This window comes from Lynx canadensis, chromosome C2 (genome assembly GCF_007474595.2).
Source record: "Lynx canadensis isolate LIC74 chromosome C2, mLynCan4.pri.v2, whole genome shotgun sequence".
NCBI classification, from domain to species: domain Eukaryota; kingdom Metazoa; phylum Chordata; class Mammalia; order Carnivora; family Felidae; genus Lynx; species Lynx canadensis.
Window position 1 is genome coordinate 108,105,788 of NC_044311.2, and position 20,557 is coordinate 108,126,344.

The 20,557-nt window shown below is 35.6% G+C and overlaps 1 pseudogene; it reads left to right on the top strand.

The window, feature by feature from the left end:
- The first annotated feature begins 799 nt into the window (after positions 1-799).
- On the top strand, positions 800-7,512 carry LOC115523443 (annotated as a pseudogene).
- The last annotated feature ends 13,045 nt before the right edge of the window (positions 7,513-20,557 follow it).

Sequence of the window (20,557 nt, forward strand, 5' to 3'; positions counted from 1 at the left end):
ACTTTATGGAACCTGAAATTTATACAATTGGAGATCTGCTTTAAGGAAAGGAATTAACATATAAGTGAGTATAAAGACACAAATACAAAATTACAAAACATTTCTCAAAGCCTAGAAAAGAACCTTGGCAATAGAGGATCCTTGAAGCTGAGGTGTTATTAGCTCCTTGATAAATTCATCCCTGCCTCCAATTGTACTTAGCATACTAGTTTTTAATATTTTTGTCTTGATACAATCTATCCTGGTCGATTTTTTGTCTTTGCCTCTGAATTTTCTAGCTATAAGATGCAGAGTTCTACTGAATCTCCTTGTTACTTAATGCAGGGATTTTATTTCATAAGAAGACATTTGATTTGGTCCTTCCCCATATTTTCCTCTTTTTAATCACTGTATATTTTCATATGTTTCATGATTACTCTGTTTTATCATACTTACATAGGGAGTTATATACTCATATGGTAGTAGAAATTGAGATTAAATCTCTCAGAAATTCTGTTGTTTTCTGTCCTGAATCTTTAACACCCGTATAAGGTTTGAAACTCACATATAACAATATTACTTTGCCAGCATCCCATGCTTGTTTGTTTTCTGCATCATTAGTACGTGTTTGACACTGTCTTGGATACCATGTCCTCACTTCCCGCTTTCTGCATGACATTGTTTTCCTGTGACAAGCTAATTAAAATCATGACATTATGTCTTTTTGTTTTCTTAGAGAAGCACTGTCCAGCAGGAGCATAATGTGAACACTAAGAGAGAGCCACACATGTAATTTTAAGTTGTCTAGTAGTTACTTTTAAAAAAGTAAGAAGGAACCAATGAAATTATTTTAATGATATATTTTCCCTAACTTAATATAACCAAAATATTATTATTTCAAAATGTAATCCATATAAAAATCTTTAAAAAAGTTTTAATGTTTATTCAGTTTTGAGAGAAAGAGAGAGAAAGAGAGAGATAGAGAGGGAGAGAAAGAGGGAAAATGAGTGGGGGAGGGGCAGAGAGAGAGGGAGACACAGAATCTGAAGTGGGCTCCAGGCTGCGAGCTGTCAGCACAGAGCCTGATGTGGGGCTCAAACCCACAGACCGCGAGATCATGACCTGAACCAAAGTCAGACACTTAACCAACTGAACTGCCCAGGTTCCCATCCCTATAAAAATTATTAATGGAATACCTTAAATTCATTTATACACTGTTTCTTTTCTTTCTTTCTTTCTTTCTTTCTTTCTTTCTTTCTTTCTTTCTTTCTTTCTCTCTTTCTCTCTTTCTCTCTTTCTCTCTTTCTTTCTTTCTTTCTTTTTTTCAAAACATGCCAGAGAGTCCACGACTCACCCAGAGTTGAGCCTTGTTGCTAACATCACTTTATACTTGTGCTGTCCAATTTAGTACCCACAGACCACTTGTGGCTATTGAGCACTTAAAAGTGACTACTTAAAATATACCAGATAAAAGGAAGGAAGGAAGGAAGGAAGGAAGGAAGGAAGGAAGGAAGGAAGGAAAAAGGACAGAAGGAAAGAAAGGAAAGAAGGAAGGAAGGAAGGAAGGAAGGAAGGAAGGAAGGAAAGAAAAAAGAAATCCCCCCAACTCCCTCCCTCCCGCCACGACCTTCCACTCCTCTCCCTCCCTCCCTACCTCCTTCCATCCCTCCCTCCCTCCCAGCCCATACCCTCCCTCCTCAACTCCCATAATCCGCCATAAGAAAGAAAGAAAGAGAGAGAGACACTCTGGGGTAACATAGGTGGTAAAACCTGCCTTCCCTATATGCAACCCATGGCTTTTCCCTAATTGAGAATGTTAGTGAGTTTCTTCTATCATAGTGTTTGCTTACCTCCCCATATAACATCCATTCTGGGGGCGCCTGGGTGGCTCAGTCGGTTGGGTGGCCGACTTCGGCTCAGGTCATGATCTCGCCGTCTGTGAGTTCGAGCCCCGCGTCGGGCTCTGTGCTGACAGCTTGGAGCCTGAAGCCTGTTTCAGATTCTGTGTCTCCTTCTCTCTGACCCTCCCCCATTAATGCTCTGTCTCTCTCTGTCTCAAAAATAAATAAACGTTAAAAAAAATTAAAAAAAAAATCCATTCTGTTTATCATAGTAAGTTAAAATTCTGCTTAGCCCTTTCTTTAATCTGATGATAGTTTAATACATTGGTAGTATTGTGTTTTTTTAAGTATCTATCAAAAACTGCCATTCTTTCTTAGTTTCAAGAACAGATGCCAGCTTTTCTACTATTTCTATGTAATTTATTACACTTTTTATTTTTCAGTTCCAATAAGATCCAGATTTTAAAAGGTTAAACACTTGCATGCAATTTTCATTTTAGCCAGTAAACCATTTGAAATTATTTTAGAGACTCAAAAAGATAATCCGAATATATTATAGAAAAATATTTCTTCTTGAAAATTAGTTATTTATAGTGAAACGAGGTGCCACTACAGAAAAAGAATCAATGTGTGCCAGGCATGGCAGCCTGTAGTATAAAGAAAAATAACAAACAAGATGATAATTCCTACTATAAAAAGAAATTCAAACATACTTTTCTTTTGATGATGTAAAAATATCTAGATTTCTTAACCAGCTTGAACTTACCTTTATTATAGTACATTTTGTTTAACCACTCTTTGACTTGATGTATTTTTAAGACACATAGAGTAGTACTTTTCTTCAAAACTTACATTGTATGTGTGTGTGTGCTTTATAATATTGAAAAATCTGTATTTACTAACTGACTTTGAAAGTAAATGTGTGTTCAGTGCTTGGAAAATAATACTTGAAATTGTTGGATATCAACCATCCAATAACATAACCAAAAGGTTCATGGGAAATTATCTAAAAAACACATTGAATAGCTATAAGTCTGTATGTAGTTATAAGATGAAAAATATTATTGATAGGTTAATATTTTGTGGCTATTTATTCAGCTCATTCTATATGTGTAGAATAGTTTAAAAATCATCATGTGTAACCCACACATAGCAGTGTGACTTAGCTATCATCCCTATTTTACAAATAAAATTAAAGGTTGCAAAGAACAAGTATCTTGTTCAAAAATACAAAACTCATTAAACATTTCACTTTTACACCTAAGCCCAGGGCTCTTTATAATGCTCATTTTTTTCTGAGTTTGTAGTTTTCTTTCTTCCTTTTTTTTTTTTTGAATAGTTGCAATGATAATAGGAAAGAAGACATACACTACTTTCTATTGTCCTTATTTACAAATTGGCTGAAATTATGGTGTAGAAAAATGTGCAAATGAAGCATGGTTAAAAGAGAAAAACACACATCTAGCTAGCAAGAAGGGGCATATTAATAATAATATTAATGACAAAACCATGAATTTATGTTACTTCTTACATTTGAATAAGATTTTGAAACATTTTCACAGAAAGTTTTTTAGCAGAAGAAGGGCACATTGATTTTAGGGTAGTTATTTTTAAGAAACGTTAGAGTCTCTAACAACCAGGTGGCTTAGAAATCTGCTTCACCATTTTCTTTCTCCGTGTCCATCCTGTGCTTGATATATATATATATATATTATTCACTTAGGGTCAATATTTATTTAACTGTCCTTGATTTTTATAATAAGTCAGAATCACAAAGTAGCATATCTTAAAAGCCACCCACTGATGTTACTTAGTGAAGAATGTAGAGTGTTTTTTTTAAGTTTATTTATTTTGGGGATGGGGGGCTGAGGGAGAGGGAGAGAGAGAGGATCCCAAGCAGGCTCTGCACCATCAGCATGGATCCCAATGTTGGGCTTGAACCTACAAACCGTGAGATCATGACCTGAGCCAAAACCAAGAGCCAGACGCTCAACCAACTGAGCCACCCAGGTGCCCCAAGAAATGTAGAAATTTGAGTGAGGAAAGGAATTGGAAATAAAGAAGAAATTAGAAAAGAAGGAGGTAGTGCAGGAAAATAAAAGGAAAGAAAAAGAAAAGGGTGGGGGGAACCTAATAACCAAATGATAGAAAATGACCCAACTCTGAAATTTGGGAAAGTGAAAAATAATCAGATTAAATTTTGTCTCAAGACATCACTTACTGTTACAGAAATGTTTACATCTCCTTCCAGTCACTGTGTATTTTCATGCTTCTGTCCTTTACCACTTTAATTTTACAAGTCAGTGGGCCAACAATTACTTTAGCTGCTTTAACATGGATTGTTTGATGTTCTTGGTGTTACTCTTGGGTAATAGCTAGGCTGATGACAAGTTCTCAATTTGTTTCGATTCCTGCATTGACACAGGGATTACTGCCTAGGCTGCTATGATGGTCTTTCCCTTCCTCACAAAGAGTAAGGTCATCCATGATGACCATTTCTTCTTAGGTAACTAGAGGCAGAGAGAACTACAGGCAACCTGGCAGTGAACTTTTCATTTAGTAACTAGTTATCAGCATAAAAGTGCTCTTCTTTTTCTGCAATATAACAAAGCAGTAGTTTTAAATTACTGATTGCCTCTTTGTACCTCAAAATGTTACCTGACCTGTATTTTCCGCACAACAATTTCATCAGTTTGTATAATAACAGCTCCAGTCTCTAACAGAAAATTATAGAAGCTCTTAATGGAATTTGGGCACTAATCTATGTTCAACTGTGAAAAATTCTTTTGGAATTGAAAATTACAGCCATATTAATACCTTTCTCTTGTGCTGTGAACAATAAATGCCAAGAGGCTTTTTCCCCTTTAATGATTAACTGCTTTTTCAAAAGTACTGCCATTTACCACATGCAAATTTCTTGCTTTGTAGATCAGATGTGACTGAGAACACTAGGTGTTTGCCTCTTGTGAATAGATTTAGAAAGTACTAATTATAAGACTAACATACCACAATCATGCTTAATTTGTGTAACTCCCTTAATGCCAGATAAGTGAACTCTGTGAAGCAAATTGGGATGGCAACAATAAGATTTTTACCTTTTGTCTATTTACTTTCTTACACGAAAGGATTGACAGCAGGGAATAAGAATTCTTTGTCTATATAACCTTTAAAAAAAGGTATTTGTTAAACTCAAGCAGGTAGAATTTAGATTTTTTTTGTATATCTTAAATTAAAATAGCTTTTTAATTTAATATTGTGTTTTAAAAAGTACCTAGACTATAGTTAGTGTGGATAATTAGAATTGTTACTTCTATCATGCAATTTGATTTCATGTCCCTTTTTAAAGGCCGTAATACCAAATAGATAAGTATTTTATGTTAAAATTAATAAAATACATGCTAGAAATTAAGTATTTCTGAATGGAATATTAAGTAGAAATGTTATGGATTTTTTGTTAGAATTTGAGTAATTATTTAATAACATCAGTTAAAAGAGGGAAATGAGGGAATAAAAAAATAAATGTTCTGAATTGTTCCATCAATGCAATTTCTTTTTTTTTAATTTTTTTTAATGTTTATTTATTATTATTGAGAGACAGAGAGAGACAGAGCATGAGCAGGGGAGGGGCAGAGAGAGGAGGAGACACAGAATCTGAAGCAGGCTCCAGGCTGTGAGCTGTCAGCACAGAGCCTGATGCGGGGCTCGAACCCCACAAACTGGGGGATCATGACCTGAGCCAAAGTCAGACGCTCAACCGACTGAGCCACCCAGGTGCCCCGCATCAATGCAATTTCTTATTTGAAGAATAGAAAACAACAACTACAAAAATCAATTAAGTCAGAACTTAAAATTTGAAAGAAAGACAAATCTGCTGAAACTGATTGTAGGAATGAAAGAATTTGACTTATTTAAATTAAATCAAGGTATTGGGGAAGGTTTCCTTTGGCTGTTCAGTTTCCATTATCTTGTGTTAAATGAACACACCAGTCAGGTATTATATATCCTTGTGGAGCAGAACTGAAGTGTTCTGGGCAGGACCAACTGACATCCTCATGCTGCCATACCTGGTGAAGCCATCGTCCCTGTGCTGCCTTGCGGCACTCAGCCAGTCACAGCTAGACAGAAAATGAGCACAGGCTCCCCTGCAGGAGATGTGGAAGAGGAACAAGCTATTAAAGTCTAGAAATACTGAGGAGATGGTTGAATTATGCATTCTGCTTCAGAGCAAGAATGCTGGAGCAGTGATTGGAAAAGGAAACAAGAATATTAAGAAGGCTCAATGGGCTCCTGAGTGCCTCCGTCGGGTAAGCATCTGACTCTTGATTTTGGCTCAGGTCATGATCTCCTGATGATGGAATCTTGCCCCATGTCAGGCACTGCACTGGGCCTGAAGTCTGCTAAAGATTCTCTCTCTCTCTCTCTCTCTCTCTCTCTCCCTCTCTCTCTCTCTCTCTCTCTCCCTCCCCCCAATAAATAAATAAATAAATAAATAATCACTCACTCACTTACTCCCCGTACAGACTACAATGTCAGTGTTTCAGTCACAGACAGCAGTGACTCAGAGAACATATTGAGTATCAGTGCTGATATTGAAACAATTGGAGAAATTCTGAAGAAAATCATCTCTACCTTGGAAGAGAGCCTGCAGGTGCCATCACCCACTGCAACCATCCAGCTCCCACCTGAATCTGATTCTGTAGAATGCTTAAATTACCCACACTATAAAGGAAGTGACTTTGCGATTTGGAACTGTTGATTCATCAGAGTCTGCGGGGGGAATTATTGGGGTCAAAGGTGATAAAATCAAAGAACTTCAGGAGAACATACAGACAATATTCACGTTTTTCCTGGAATGCTGTCATTCTTATTAGAGGAAAACCTGATAGGGTTGTCGAGTGCATCAAGATCATCCTTGATCTTACTTTGGAGTCTCCCATCAAAGGATGTGCACAGCCTTATGATCCCAATTTTTATGATGAAACTTACAATTATGGTGGTTTTATGACTGCCATGGACATCCTGTGGGATTTCCCATGTGGGGCCAGTTTTGACACAGTGCTTCCTGGTGGGGTGGGCATCCTATGCCTCCATCTAGAAGAGATTATCATGATATGACCCTTTGTCTAGGACCTCCCCCACCTCCTCCTAGATGAGGTGGCTGGGGTGGTAGCAGGGCTCAGAATCTTCCTCCACCACCACCACCTAGAGGAGGAGATCTAAGGGCCTATGACAGAAGAAGCCCCAGAGACCACTAATATGGCATGACTGGTTTTCATGAAATTTGGGACTCTCCAATAGATACATGGAGCCCATCCAAATGTCAGATGGCTTATGAACCACAGGATGGCTCTGGATATGATTATTCCTATGCAGGGGGTCATGGCTCATATGGTGATCTTGATGGACTACACAAGTAACTATTCCCAAAGATTTGGCTGGATCTATTATTGGCAAAGGTGGTCAGCAGATTAAACAAATCCATTATGAGTCAGGAACTTCAGTAAATTTGACAAACCTTTAGAAGGGTCTGAAGATCTGATCATTACCATTACAGGAACACAGGACCAGGTACAGAATGCATAATATTTGCTGCAGAAAACTGTGACAGAATTCTGGAAAGTTTTTCTAAGACTAGTGAAGAACTGAAGGAGTCTTGCATCTTGTTTTTTTGTTTGTTTGTTTGTTTGTTTTTAATCTGCTTCTGTTTAAAAAGCCAACATTCCTCTGATCATAGGTGTTCTGCATTTGAGGTGTAGTGAAATCTTTGCTGCTCACCAGATGTAATGTTTTAGTTCCTTACAAATGGGCAGGGAACGGCATGTTAAAATTAACATTGAAATTTTGAAACATCAGCAGAGTGAATGAGTGTTAGTTTTTGTTCATTGTTGGTGATTTAATCTAAAAACAAGAAAAAAATTATTTCCCATATGATTATTGTGAAAACTTTGCTTTGTGGTCACCATAACATTTTGGGATGTGGGACAGAGAGGAAAAGTATGATAATCCACATGTCCCTGGCATATACCCAGAGCCTTGTGAAGAATGTAATACTCTTTTGTTTTATGATTTTTAAAATAAATTTAGTGAACCTGTTTTTAGTGGCCATTATTTTAAAGTCATTTTTCAAATGGCTAGATTGCCCAACCTACCCCAAACTAAATATTAAGTTTGATTTTTAGCTCCTCTGTTGGATATAAATAAATGGATCTCTTCTTGGACATAGGCATAGTACCTTGGCAAATTCCATTCTGGTGATTTCTTGATGATTTGAAAGGCCATTTCTTGGGAAGAAATTCTGTCATATACAGTCATGGTTATAATAAGCTGGGGATTTTTTTGTTTGCTTTTGCAAATACTTACCCCTGCTCTGTAGCAGTTTTCTATGTTAGTAATTATGAAGGAGAACAAAGGTGGGAAGCAATACTACAAATTCAGTAATGGTATAAGTATGTGCCAGAAGCCTAATGGCAGCAAATTTTATTAATCAGAATAATACTTGGTTATGCAAGTGACTGATGCTGAATAGATTCTTATTATTTTTATAGGATAATTTCTCACTTGCAAACTGTCAGCCTGCTAGTTTCTATTCATTAAACTTTGTAAATATATATATATGTATACTCTTGTTTTTCCACTGTATGCAAATTGAAAGAAAAAGATGTACCATTTCTCTGTTCCATGTTGGATAATGTAGGCAACGTTTGTGAACAATTAAAAAAAAGATGAAAAAAGTTTCTGTGGATGTTTTGTGTAGTATCTTGACATTTGTATTAATAGTTAAAAGTTCACTTCCAAATAAATAAAACTCCCATAATGCTAGATTTGATGTGTGTCCAATTTGAACAAGAGTTGATTGACTACCTGTAAAATTTGTTCAAACGTTCTTCTTGTAAGGAAATATAGTAATCTTAAATTACAAAAACATAAATAATAAAATTAAATCAAGGTATAGATTTTCATTTTATGGTAAAATTCAGATAAGCACATAAAATTGTGAATGCATGTTTTAACAGAACTAAAGCTCCAAGCATGGACAAATGCCAAACAGGCTTTTAAAAGCAATAAAAAGGCAGCTGAGCAGTTAGCCAAAGCAAACATACAATGAGATGGTCCCAAAAACTAACTTAAAAAATTAACATTTCGGTCACATGATAAAAATGATATTTAGTGATTTGAAATAAGCAATGGCTAAAAATAATAATATTTAAATCACATCACATAATATTGTGTGCAAATGGAACACATAGACATGTATTTACAGTACATTTTCCTGTGGAGTTTATTACCTTTTGAGAAAAGAATTCAACTCTGTTGGAATTCTTTTCACGACAAGCAATTACATAATGGGATGTCTAATCAAACTACTACACTGTTATAATGCAAATACTTTTTAAACAATGTTCCTGTTCTTAAAGACCGCCAACAGGTCATTTTTTGCTTAGGATTCATCACAAAAAGATATTGCCATATAAAAGAACTATTTTTAGAAATTATGTAAGCTTGCTTGTTGGGAGAAATATTTTAAAGACATATCCATTTACTCAGTATACATGATATCAGTGACTTAGTACCTTTTAGGTACCATGCTGGAGACTGATTGCCAGAAAGAACTAAGACAATGAACAGTAGATAAAATGCATTAGGTATGAAATATGTTGTCAACTTCAAACCGAGAAACAAGTTCAAGTGGCAAAGTGTTTTGGGGGGGATCAAGTTATTGCATTTTGGAGTACAGAAATTTAGGTTGAAACTGATATTTCATGTGTTGATTATAGGAGGTGGACTCAGGGTTTTCATGGGGGGGAGGAAGAAAAGATTAGATAAGCTGTTTTAAGAAGAGTTCATTGGTGCTGAAAAACAGAATTAAATTTGTACTTTATTAATTGGTCAGGCTAGTGGTCAGTAGGCAAAAGTTCACTTTGTTTTTTTTAATTTTTTTTAATGTTTATTTTTTTTTTTGACAGAGAGAGGGAGAGAGAGGGAGAGACAGAGCATGAGCGGGGGAGGGGCAGAGAGAGAGGGAGACACAGAATCTGAAGCAGGCTACAGGCTCTGAGCTGACAGCACAGAGCCCGACACGGGACTCGAACTCACAGACCCGTGAGATCATGACCTGAGCCGAAGTCGGTCTCTCAACCGACTGAGCCACCCAGGCGCCCCAAAAGTTCACTTTTGTCAGTCTTTTAAAACAGAATTTTCTTGTTCTTGCTGATTTACTGAAATGTTGGTGGTTTGGTCCAGTTAAAAGTTTAGAAAACAGGATGTGCAAGGCAGTTCCTTTGAAATGGCTTTTCTGGTTCTGTTTAAAAATGGCTCTACTTACATCATTTTTCACAATGTGCCAGCCATTATGCTAAGAACTTTATACATTTATTTCATTAAATTCATTATATCTTCACAGCAATTCTATATGTAGAAGGTGTAATCGTGCTCACATTAAAGACTAGAAATTTAAGACTGAGAGGAGTTAATAACTTTCCCAAGAGAGGCATCAAGAATAGTCCAAGATAGAAAATGTAGGGTCTAGAAATATGGTTTATAATTCCAAGGCAGAAAGTTTAGGAAATCGAGGATCCAGATAAATCTTTTGAATGCCCAGCTATGAGTTTAAAAGTATAAATCAAGAACATTATTAAATTCTATGAAAATTAAATTCCTTTGGCAATATCATTATAAACTTGTCACTAGGAAAAGGTCAATTTGAATGTTTCAAGAATTTTTTTTCTCAGTCCACTAGAGGGACTAATACCCTTAGACAATGTGCTATCTCGACAAGCTTTTCCTCTGGTAGTCTGCAAAAAGTCCACCTAGTTTCCAGGAAATAATTAATGCCAGGTGCCTACCGTCTCTCTCTTACAGGTTGCACGTGTAATGTCAAGGCTCTTTCATTCTGTTTTAAAGATGGAGGGGTGGAGGGGTGCCTGGGTGGCTCCGTGGGTTAAGCCTCCAACTACGGCGCACGTCATGATCTCAAGGTTCGAGAGTTCAAGCCCTGCATCGGGCTCTGTGCTGACAGGTCAGAGCCTGAAGTCTGCTTTGAATTCTGTGTCTCCCTCTCTCTCTGCCACTTCCCCAGTCAAACTCTGTCTCTCTCTATCTCAAAAATAAATAAATAAACATTAAAAATTAAAATTAGTAAAGATGTAGGGGGAAGAAGGACAAATGATTACTGACTCTAGGCCCTATGAAAGGACACATACACAAATTCACTTCTTGTGAAATCCACCAGCCAGCTTGCTACAGAATCACCGTACCTTTAAAACTTCATCTCAAATATTTTATTATACTGTCCCACCCTGGTTCATTCCTTAGTCATCCTAGAATTTGAGAAGTAATGTAAGAACTTATTGGTAAAATATTTTCTCCAACTTGTTCTAACCACTTTCTCTTTCCATCTGGCCTCACATTTCCAACAGTAGATTAAGTTCTTCAGTTAGAGCATAAGGATAGGAGCATTCATTGCCTCTAAAGGTGTTAATTAAAATGGACACACTGACAGTTGGGGAGAAAGCCCGTAATGGTAAGCTTTTGCTCCTGTTTCACAGAGTATCTATGGAATTTTGAAAAAAAGTATTTGATTTCTCAATTTCACTTCTCTACACCCCAATGAAATAATAGGAGAAGGTGATCTCTTAAGGTATTTTAGAGCTGATACAGCAGGAATCTGTAAAGCTAGAGAGTAATAAACATAAAGGATCCAGCAGTCACCAGTTATATACTAAAAAATGGATTAAAACAGAGTCTCTTTATATTTTGGCAGGGAAATACATAGCACAAATGTTGATGGATCTTATGGATAGTGCAAATGTTGATGTCCTGGCTCGGTTTATATTGGTAACATATAGAATGGGAGGAATCAAGCATAATGACTTTTGTTTCTTTTAGGTATTAGATTCTTAAAGATATAAATGGAAAAAGGTGGAATCTTCCATGTAATAATACAGGATGTGTTTGCTGCTTCTCCCTTGGGAAAAGGTTTTTATTTATTCACTTGTAAGACTTGAATAACTTTAGGAGTGCCTGAGACATCATGAAGATGAAATATCATGGGCAGTAATATATATATTTTTGTTTTTATGGGCCATAATTTTGAAATAATTATTAGTGAACAACATGAAACTTGAATGTGCAGGAATTGTACCCAGAATTTGGACTTAAAGAGCAGAAGTTACAAACAATTGCAATTTTTTACATAGGTTCTGTGGTAGTCCTTCTCATAGAATTCCATGCTGGACCATCCCATTTCTGTAACTGTTAACATTTGGGCACACTACTTTTAGGAGACATGCCAGTAATTAGTTATGCTTTCTTTTACTCAATATTATTTCTATTATTCATATTCTGAAAATGTGCCATTTACTTAGAGACATTCAAGTCCTTCCACTTGTTTCTCTGCTTCCTTATAGTTCGATTTTATCTCTTCCCTCTTTACTTTTTTTCTCTCCATTTTTCTGCATCTTCCTTCTCCTTTATGCCTGTAAATAAAACTAATTCTTGTATTCATGAATAACTCATATTTAGAAGTAGAGTTAAACTTTCTTAGTAGACCTCAATCAGGTGACGTTATACTGGGTGTGCCTCTGTAAATATCATTCTTTTTATTTTTTCCAAAACTAAGTTATGGGTTGACTGTCATTATTGTTTTTATTATATAAAAATAGTAAATTATTCACTTTCTATAGTTTTATTGCCTCTCAGGCCGATCTAGTTTTATTTACTTTATAAATAAATGAAATAGTTCATGTAGTCCGCCCACTATTTACATAGAAATATTTTGTCCCTTTTTTTCAGTTTTTTTTTTTAATTAGGGCATAATTTGTAACGGTAAAGTCCACCCCTTTTTAGTGTATAGTTTTGAGAGTATCACCAAATTTGAGTTTGTGATTACTGTAACAAAATACACAATAGTTCCACCGACTGAAAAATTCTCTATACCACCATACACTCAGTCATTCATCCTGTCCCCAGCCTCTGGAGCTACTGATCCCTACAGTTTTGCCTTTGCAAAATGCCATCAAATGGAATCTTACAGCATCTAAATTTTAAAAAACGGCTTCTGATACTTAGCATAATTCATTTAAATTGTATTCATACTGTTGCACGGGTCAATAGATTGCTACTTTTTTTTTTTTTTTTTAATTTCTAAGTGGAATTCTTTGTATTGATGAACCTTAGTTTATCTTTTCCTTAAGTAGGGACATGTGGGTGGTTTCCAGTTTGGGACGATGATGACTAAAGCCTCAATAAGCATTTGTATGCCAGTTTTTGAAAGATGTAAATTTTGTTTGGGTAACTTCCTGTGAGTCAGATTTTGCTTCATATGGCAAGTGTTTAACTTTATGAGAAACTCGCAACCTGTTTTTCAAAGTGGTTATACCAGTTTGCATTGCAGGAAAGTTCTGGCTATTCTACATCCTTGGCAGTACTTGTTGTCACCGATTTGTTTTGATTTTAGTCATTTTAACAGTTATGGAATGATAGCTCACTGTGGTTTTTATTTCCGTTTCCATAATGACTAATGATATTGAGAATATTTTAATATGTTTAGTTGCAATCTGTACTCTTTCTTGTGTAAAGAATCTGTTCCAGTCTTTCGACTTTTTAAACATGGGGTTGTTCATTTTCTTATTAAAGGACTTTTTAAATGTATTCTGGAAAAAGTAGAATATATTCTAGGACAAAACATTGGATATGTAACGTGCAGGTTTTCTACCAGCCTGTTACTTGCCTTTGTATCCTCTAAACAATAATTTTCATGAAGAAGAAAAATTAATTCTGACAAAGTTAATATATACATATATTTTTTTTTTTCTTTCATCAATTTTGCATTTGCTATTGTGTGCAACAAATTATCACCAATCTGAAATGACACAGATTTTCTTATATATTTTCTACTAGAAGACTTCAGTTTTACATGAGAGATGTGTATTGAGATTTGTTTGTTGATTGCATGTGGACATGAAATTCTTCCAACAACATTTGTCAAAGACTGTTTTCTCTCATTGAATTGCTTTAAATCTTTGTGAAAAATCAGTTGACTGTATTTGTTTGAGAATTTTTTTATGAATAGTCCATTCTTTTTCATTGATCTTTGTCTGTCCTTTTGCTAATATCACACTGCTTATCACTATAGCTTTATAGTAAGTCTTTAAATCTTGTACTGTGAGCCTTCCAACTTTGTCCTTCAGAATTTAGCTGTCCTAGAGTTTTGACCTGTGCCCTTAGCTGTCTTGGGATTACGAGAAAATTGTGAATTTTTAGATTATCTGGTATATTTTTGTAATGTGAATGGGAATGAAACTTTACTTAGACTTTATCCTAAGTGAAGGCCAAAAGTCCTTAATTTAGTTTGATTATCATGTAATTAAATAGACACATTCTGTTTGCTGTTCTCTATAGGTCATCAATTTTTTTCTTCTGAAATGTTGGTATAAGTGAAACAAATATAGTTACTTCCTTTTTCACATTTTGTTATTTATTTATTTTTTATGTATGTATTTATTTATTTATTTATGTATTTATTTATTTATTTATTGAGAGAGAGAGAGAGAGAGAGAGAGAGAGAGAGAGAGAGAATCCTAAGCAAGCTCTTCACTGTCAGCACAGAGCTGGAGCCAACCTTTAATCCCACAAACCTGTGAGACCATGACCTGGGCTAAAATCAAGAGTCAGTCACTTAACTGACTGAGCCACCCAGGCAACCCTCCTTTATCACTTTGAAGTAAGATTTATACTTGAGGTATAACCTTTCTCTCAATAAAATTAATTCTTTATATTTTTGTCATTGTTAGGAAGATTTGATAAATTTACTAATAAAGGCTATTTGCATTATGTTTTTACTTACATTTCCTTTTTTCAACACACTAAGCATTGTTATGAAGTAGATGTTGTGGTTTCCTTTTGTAACTGAGGAAACTAAAGCCTTTCAAGATTGTATAAATTGGCAAAAGATCACATTGTGTTAAAACCAAGGTGTTAACCAAATATCTCTACTACTTCATCATTCATGTGGTCTAAGATCTAAAGTTGATTACTAATTTTAAATATAATCCTAAATTGCTGTGAAGTGTTAGAGAAGTAGAATTATATGGTTTTCGGGATGTGTATTTCAAATGGTGACTCTGAAAATTCCCGTAATTTTCTAATGTTACAAGTTGGAAGATCATACAGTTCTTCATTTCCTGTAGTTCTGGTATTTGGAAATGATGCTTCATAGATTGAACCTGAGTTGGAAAGTAACTAGAAGTTAGGACAGTAGAAAATGAAGACCTTTCAAATTGCTTTCAGACACTTCCTTTTAAAAAACTTTTTAATTTAAAATTTTATTTAAATTTTATTTATTTTTGAAAGAGGAAGAGTGAGCAGGGGAGTTGCAGAGAGAGGGGGAGACAGAGGATCTGAAGCAGGTCCCGTGCTGAAAGCAGAGAGCCCAACGTGGGGCCCGAACTCACAAACCGAGAGATCATGACCAGAGCCTAAGTCAGACATTTAACCAACTGAGCCACCCAAGCACTCCTGGAGCACATCCAGTGTTGGTTCTTAGAGACAGGAGCTAGGTAATTTAAATTATTCATGTAACTTAAGACATACTCATTTTCTAGCATTTAAATGAATATAATGTATCTTTCAATGTTCCTAATTAGAGAAAATAAGTGTTTCATTTATACTCATAGCTCTGAATTCCAAGGAAATATTAGACATTAACATTCATTGTACTAGTAGATGTCTTTTTTGGTAAATAAAATAATAAGCTCTATTTTTTTCATTTATGTTGTATAGATTTCCAAAAATATGCTAAAATAGATTATTTTGTTTAGAAATTTCTTTAAAAATTAGTTTTTTTCATAAATAGATTATGTCATGATTTTTCTCCTATGTAAATATTGAAAGTTAATAGAACGTTTATTTTTACAATATATACATACATATAGATACTTCTATCTAGAAATTTCTTATTCCATGAAGTGTTCATCGAATAATAATACACACCCATCATATATTGTCTTGAAGTAGTTATAAAAGGATTTAATTGGATTGACTATTAAAATAACTCATTTAATATTTGGACAGGAGATAAAAAAGAATGTTGTATACAAATTACAAAACAACAACAAAGAAGTAAAAACTTGGCTATGTCAGCAATTGTCCTAGACCAATCATATGGCATATTTGGTTGAATCTTTTTCCTTTGGGATGCCAGGGGAGGATTTTAAGGAGAACTTGGTTTAAGAAAAGTGGATTCGATATAGAGGAAAAGTTGAAGTACTTTGTCTTTATGTAAGATGTGATGTAGCACATGGGCTCAAGATGAGCTATGGAGAAAAAAATGAACAGGAGAGTGAGAAAGTGACCATTGCTTTGTAGGTATAGATTTTCATGTTTTATAGAGGCTAAAATTTGTACTTGATACGAGAGAAAGCAGGAACATTTGTGATATTTTATACAAGAAAAGTGATAATGAGTTTTGAAGTGAGAATTTTCCAAAAATCACAAGCTTTCAAAAACCCTGAATATTTTAGAGAACATATAGACTTGAAACTGAACAGATATAAGAAAGAGTAAAGAAAGTGTCCTCCTATTCTTGGCATGGTAAAAATGCAACCAAACCACACTAAGTACCAATCTGATGCATTTAGGACTATTTGTGTTTATGTTCCCCTCCCCCATGTTCTAAGTGCAAGCTCTCAAATACACATGGCAGCTGCCATTGTCTGTGTTTATGAAGAAAAGTGGTAGGTGTTCTTAAATCACAGCTACAAGATCTTGTTTACATTCTATACTAGAACAGTATATCATGACAGGTTTAGTGGCTCGTAATTGTATAACAGAATATCAAAATGAAATTCACCCTGCCTATCATATGTTTTCCTAAGAAATGAACAAAGGATAACTCTCCATCCCTTCCATTAACTGTTAAACGTTTTCTGCTGTGTTTTCTTCACAATTCTCTACCTTTTATGATACTTACTTAACTTACATTGCCTCCTTTCTCTCCCCAAATCTACCACCCTACTCTCTAAAACTCTCATACTCTAATTAGTGAAATCACATATATCCTTGACATCTCTCAGAGAGTGTTTCTACCTCTTTGCCAGAGACAAAATTTACATTTACCTCAAAGACTATTTCTTGGACAACTCAATGAAAATCAGTTTGGTTTATTTTTGTGTCCTCATGTCTCAGAGCTGAGACTGATGATTTAATTGCTTGTTGATGCCACACTGTTCCATTGAGTTATTGGAAAAATGCTTTTATCTCAGTTTTTATCTCTACCTCAACTTCACTCTTTATTCTTGAAGGTTTCATCCTCAACGTGGCCCACTTAGCACACACACTGGAGCTCAGTTCCATGACCTCCTGATCACTAATGTTATACCACAGCTACCTGCTTTTAATAGAGCTCCCCTAATTTCATGAGCTCTAATATCCCACTCTTACCACATTTCTGTTTCCTGCTTGTTTGCCCAAGAAACCTGATTACAACTGTTTCATAACATCACTAAGATATAAGGTCATCTTGCCTTAACACCCCCATTCCATCCCCAATACATGATCTCAATTCTAATGCTGCACAGTTCAGAGTTGCTTCTTCTGTGTTTTCTTTTTAACCATGTATCCAAAACCCAATTGTGACTACACTCCAATGCTTGTCACCTTGTTTTTTTTTGCCCTTCATACTACCAAAAATGAGTGATACTTTAAAAAATTATTTATACCATGGGACAGATTGCTAACACTCCATATTCATTCTTCACCTTATGCAATAGTATATTAAACCTTCTCATGTTTCTCATACACCCAACTCTTTCCCATTTCTCACTGAGCAAAAGATACTGTGTTCAGAAATAATGGAAGCTGCCAGATGGGAACCCTTTCAGCTTCCTATCAAGAGTTCTGCCTCCACCCCTCACTTATTCAGTCATCCATAAACTATTTATTGCTTGGCAACAGAAACCTTTAAAACAGATTAGATCCTCACACTTATATTTTTTACTAGAGAAAAGAGATATTAATCAAATGGAGAAAAATATATGCACTTTTCATTATAAGTGCAATGTATAAAAATATATGTAGCATCCTTTTTAGATTGGACAGTGTTCTGTATGTTTTCTAGGGTGCCATTTAAATTTAGTCCTGAAGGATGAGTAAACATGATCATGTGGACAGTGGGAGGAAAAGAGGAAAAGCATACCAGAAGATGAAAAGGCATGTGGGAAGGCTTGAAAAGGAAAGGAGTTTGATACATTGTAGAAATATTTAAAATACCAGTGTGGTTAGAGCATAGGGAGTACTGGGAGAAACCTATAGAGAATTATGTTGAACAACAGCCTGGGTAAAAGATGTAGATTAATATTGTCAGTTCTGGAATTAGACAGTCTGTATTTGAATTCTGACTGTACCAGCCATTGGTTGTGTGGGCAAATGTTTAATCTTCTTGTGCCTATTTTTCACATTTATGAAATAATAATAGAAATAATGGCATCTAAATAATATTAGGCATTAGGTCATTTTGAAATATGAATCTTTTTGTAAATGTAGAGAGAGTACTTAGAAAAGTCTCTGGCTCTAGACAAAAGTGGAATAAGTGGTAGTTTTTGCTGTTGTTTTTGTTGTTATTTTAGTTCATATTGAAGAATTCAGTTTTGCCTTTTTAAAAATTTTTTAATGTTTATTTATTTTTGAGAGAGAGAGAGAAACAAGAGTGTGAGCAGGGGAGGGGCAGAGAGAAGGGGGGTCACAGAATCCAAAGCAGGCTCCAGGCTCTAAGCTGTCCGCACAGAGCCTGAGGTAGGGCTCTAACCTACAAACCTTGAGGTCATGACCTGAGCTGAAGTCGGACATGTAACCAACTGAGCCCCCCAGGTGCCCCACAGTTTTTATTTTCAAGAGTATTGATAGCCATCAAAGAGTTTAAAGTTCTAAAGTGGTATAATATTATTGACGTTTTCAAATATTGTTTGGACTGATTAGACTGGACTGAAGAAAGCAATGATTAAATCAGGGAGGATATCAGGAAACCAATGCAATAATCCAGGAGGGAAATGATAGTAAATTAACTAAGGCTAATAATTTAGGGTTGGTATAGGATATGTACAGTTAGAAATGAATTGACTTGACATATGTTTTTGTGCTAATAGGCACCAGACTTGGTGAATTATTGGATATAGTGACTTCAGAAGCAATGTTGAAAAAACAAAGCAAGAAAGAGTGTCAGTTGTCTGGTGACTGGAGATATATTTCTATATATAGAAAAGAATGAGGTATCTCTTAAGTTACTTTTCTTATAGAAATACCTCTTTAAAAATTGAAAACATAGAGTTTATTTCTTGTTCTTCATGTTTGTTTCCAGTTGTGAGCTCTTCAAGGCCTATTTCTAATTACGAGCTGATCTATTAGTCTACCACTTCTGATAATTCTGTTTATCTACTTATTACAATACGATGTCCTCTCTAATTAGTGAAGGATTACTGTTCTTTATCTTTTCGCTTTTGTTCCAAATGTATTAAAAATAAAAATGAGGAAAATAATATGTGCCAAAACAATAGCCACATGACTCCACTTCTATTTTTAAAGCATTTATGTAACCCTGATTGTTTTAGGTAGTGATGTTTGTTTCTTGCTGCCTGTATCCACCCGCCTTACCTGGAACCAAGATGACCAGAAGCCTAGAGAAATATATATAGGGATGGGCATAGAGGAAACATCTGAAACTTTCCTGATACTAGATGGTATCTTTCAGTATCCCAACTCTATCTCTTTCAGTATCCCAACTCTATCACCAGAAAACTTCTCTCACAAACATATATGCTTCCAGAGTATTTCAAGAGCATTGGATTAGTTGGGTTTAATCAGGAGACAGAAACCACCCAGTAATGTGTATAGGAAAAGCCTAATATAATAAATTATTAAGTCAGACAAGGGATTTGATTAATGAAGAATCGGTTCATCAGAGTTCTCTAGGGAAACAGAATAAATAAAATAGAGAGAGAAAGACACTGAAAGATTTATTTTGAGGAATCAGCTCATCAGAGAGTGGGGGCTGCCAAATCTGAAATCTGTAGGCAAGCCTGTGATCTGAAAATCCAGGTCAGAGTTGATGTTGCACTTTTGATCCAAAGACTGAAAACTCAGGCAGAATTCCTTCCTCTTCAGGAAACCTCAATCTTCTCTTAAAAACTTCAACTTGGGATACCTGGGTGGCTCACTCGGTTAAGCTTCCGCCTTCAGCTCAGGTCATGATCTCATGGTTCACGAGTTTGAGACCCGCGTCAGGCTCTGTGCTGACAGCTCGGAGCCTGGAGCCTGCTTCAGATTCTGTCTCCCTCTCTCTCTGCCCCTCCCCTGCTCATGCTCTGTCTCTCTGTCTCTCTCCAGAATAAATAAACATTAAAAAAAAATTAAACAAAAAAAGGCCTTCAACTGATTGGATGAGGCCCACCTACATTATGGAGAGCAATCTGCTTTACCTAAGGTCAACTAAATGCACATATTAATTAAATCTAAAAATAATTTCATAAAAACATCTGGAGCAGCGTTTGCCCAACCAACTGCTTAGCATAATCTGACACACAAAATTAACCAGTATGGCTAGGAAGAAATGATAAGCACTCTAAAGAATTTAAGAATAATGGATGTAAGGGGTAGCCAACTCCTTAAGCTAAGACAGAGCACCTTAAAGAAGAGACCTCGTGACCCCCTGGGGCTGAGTTTCAGACCTAGCCCACAAATGGCTGTTC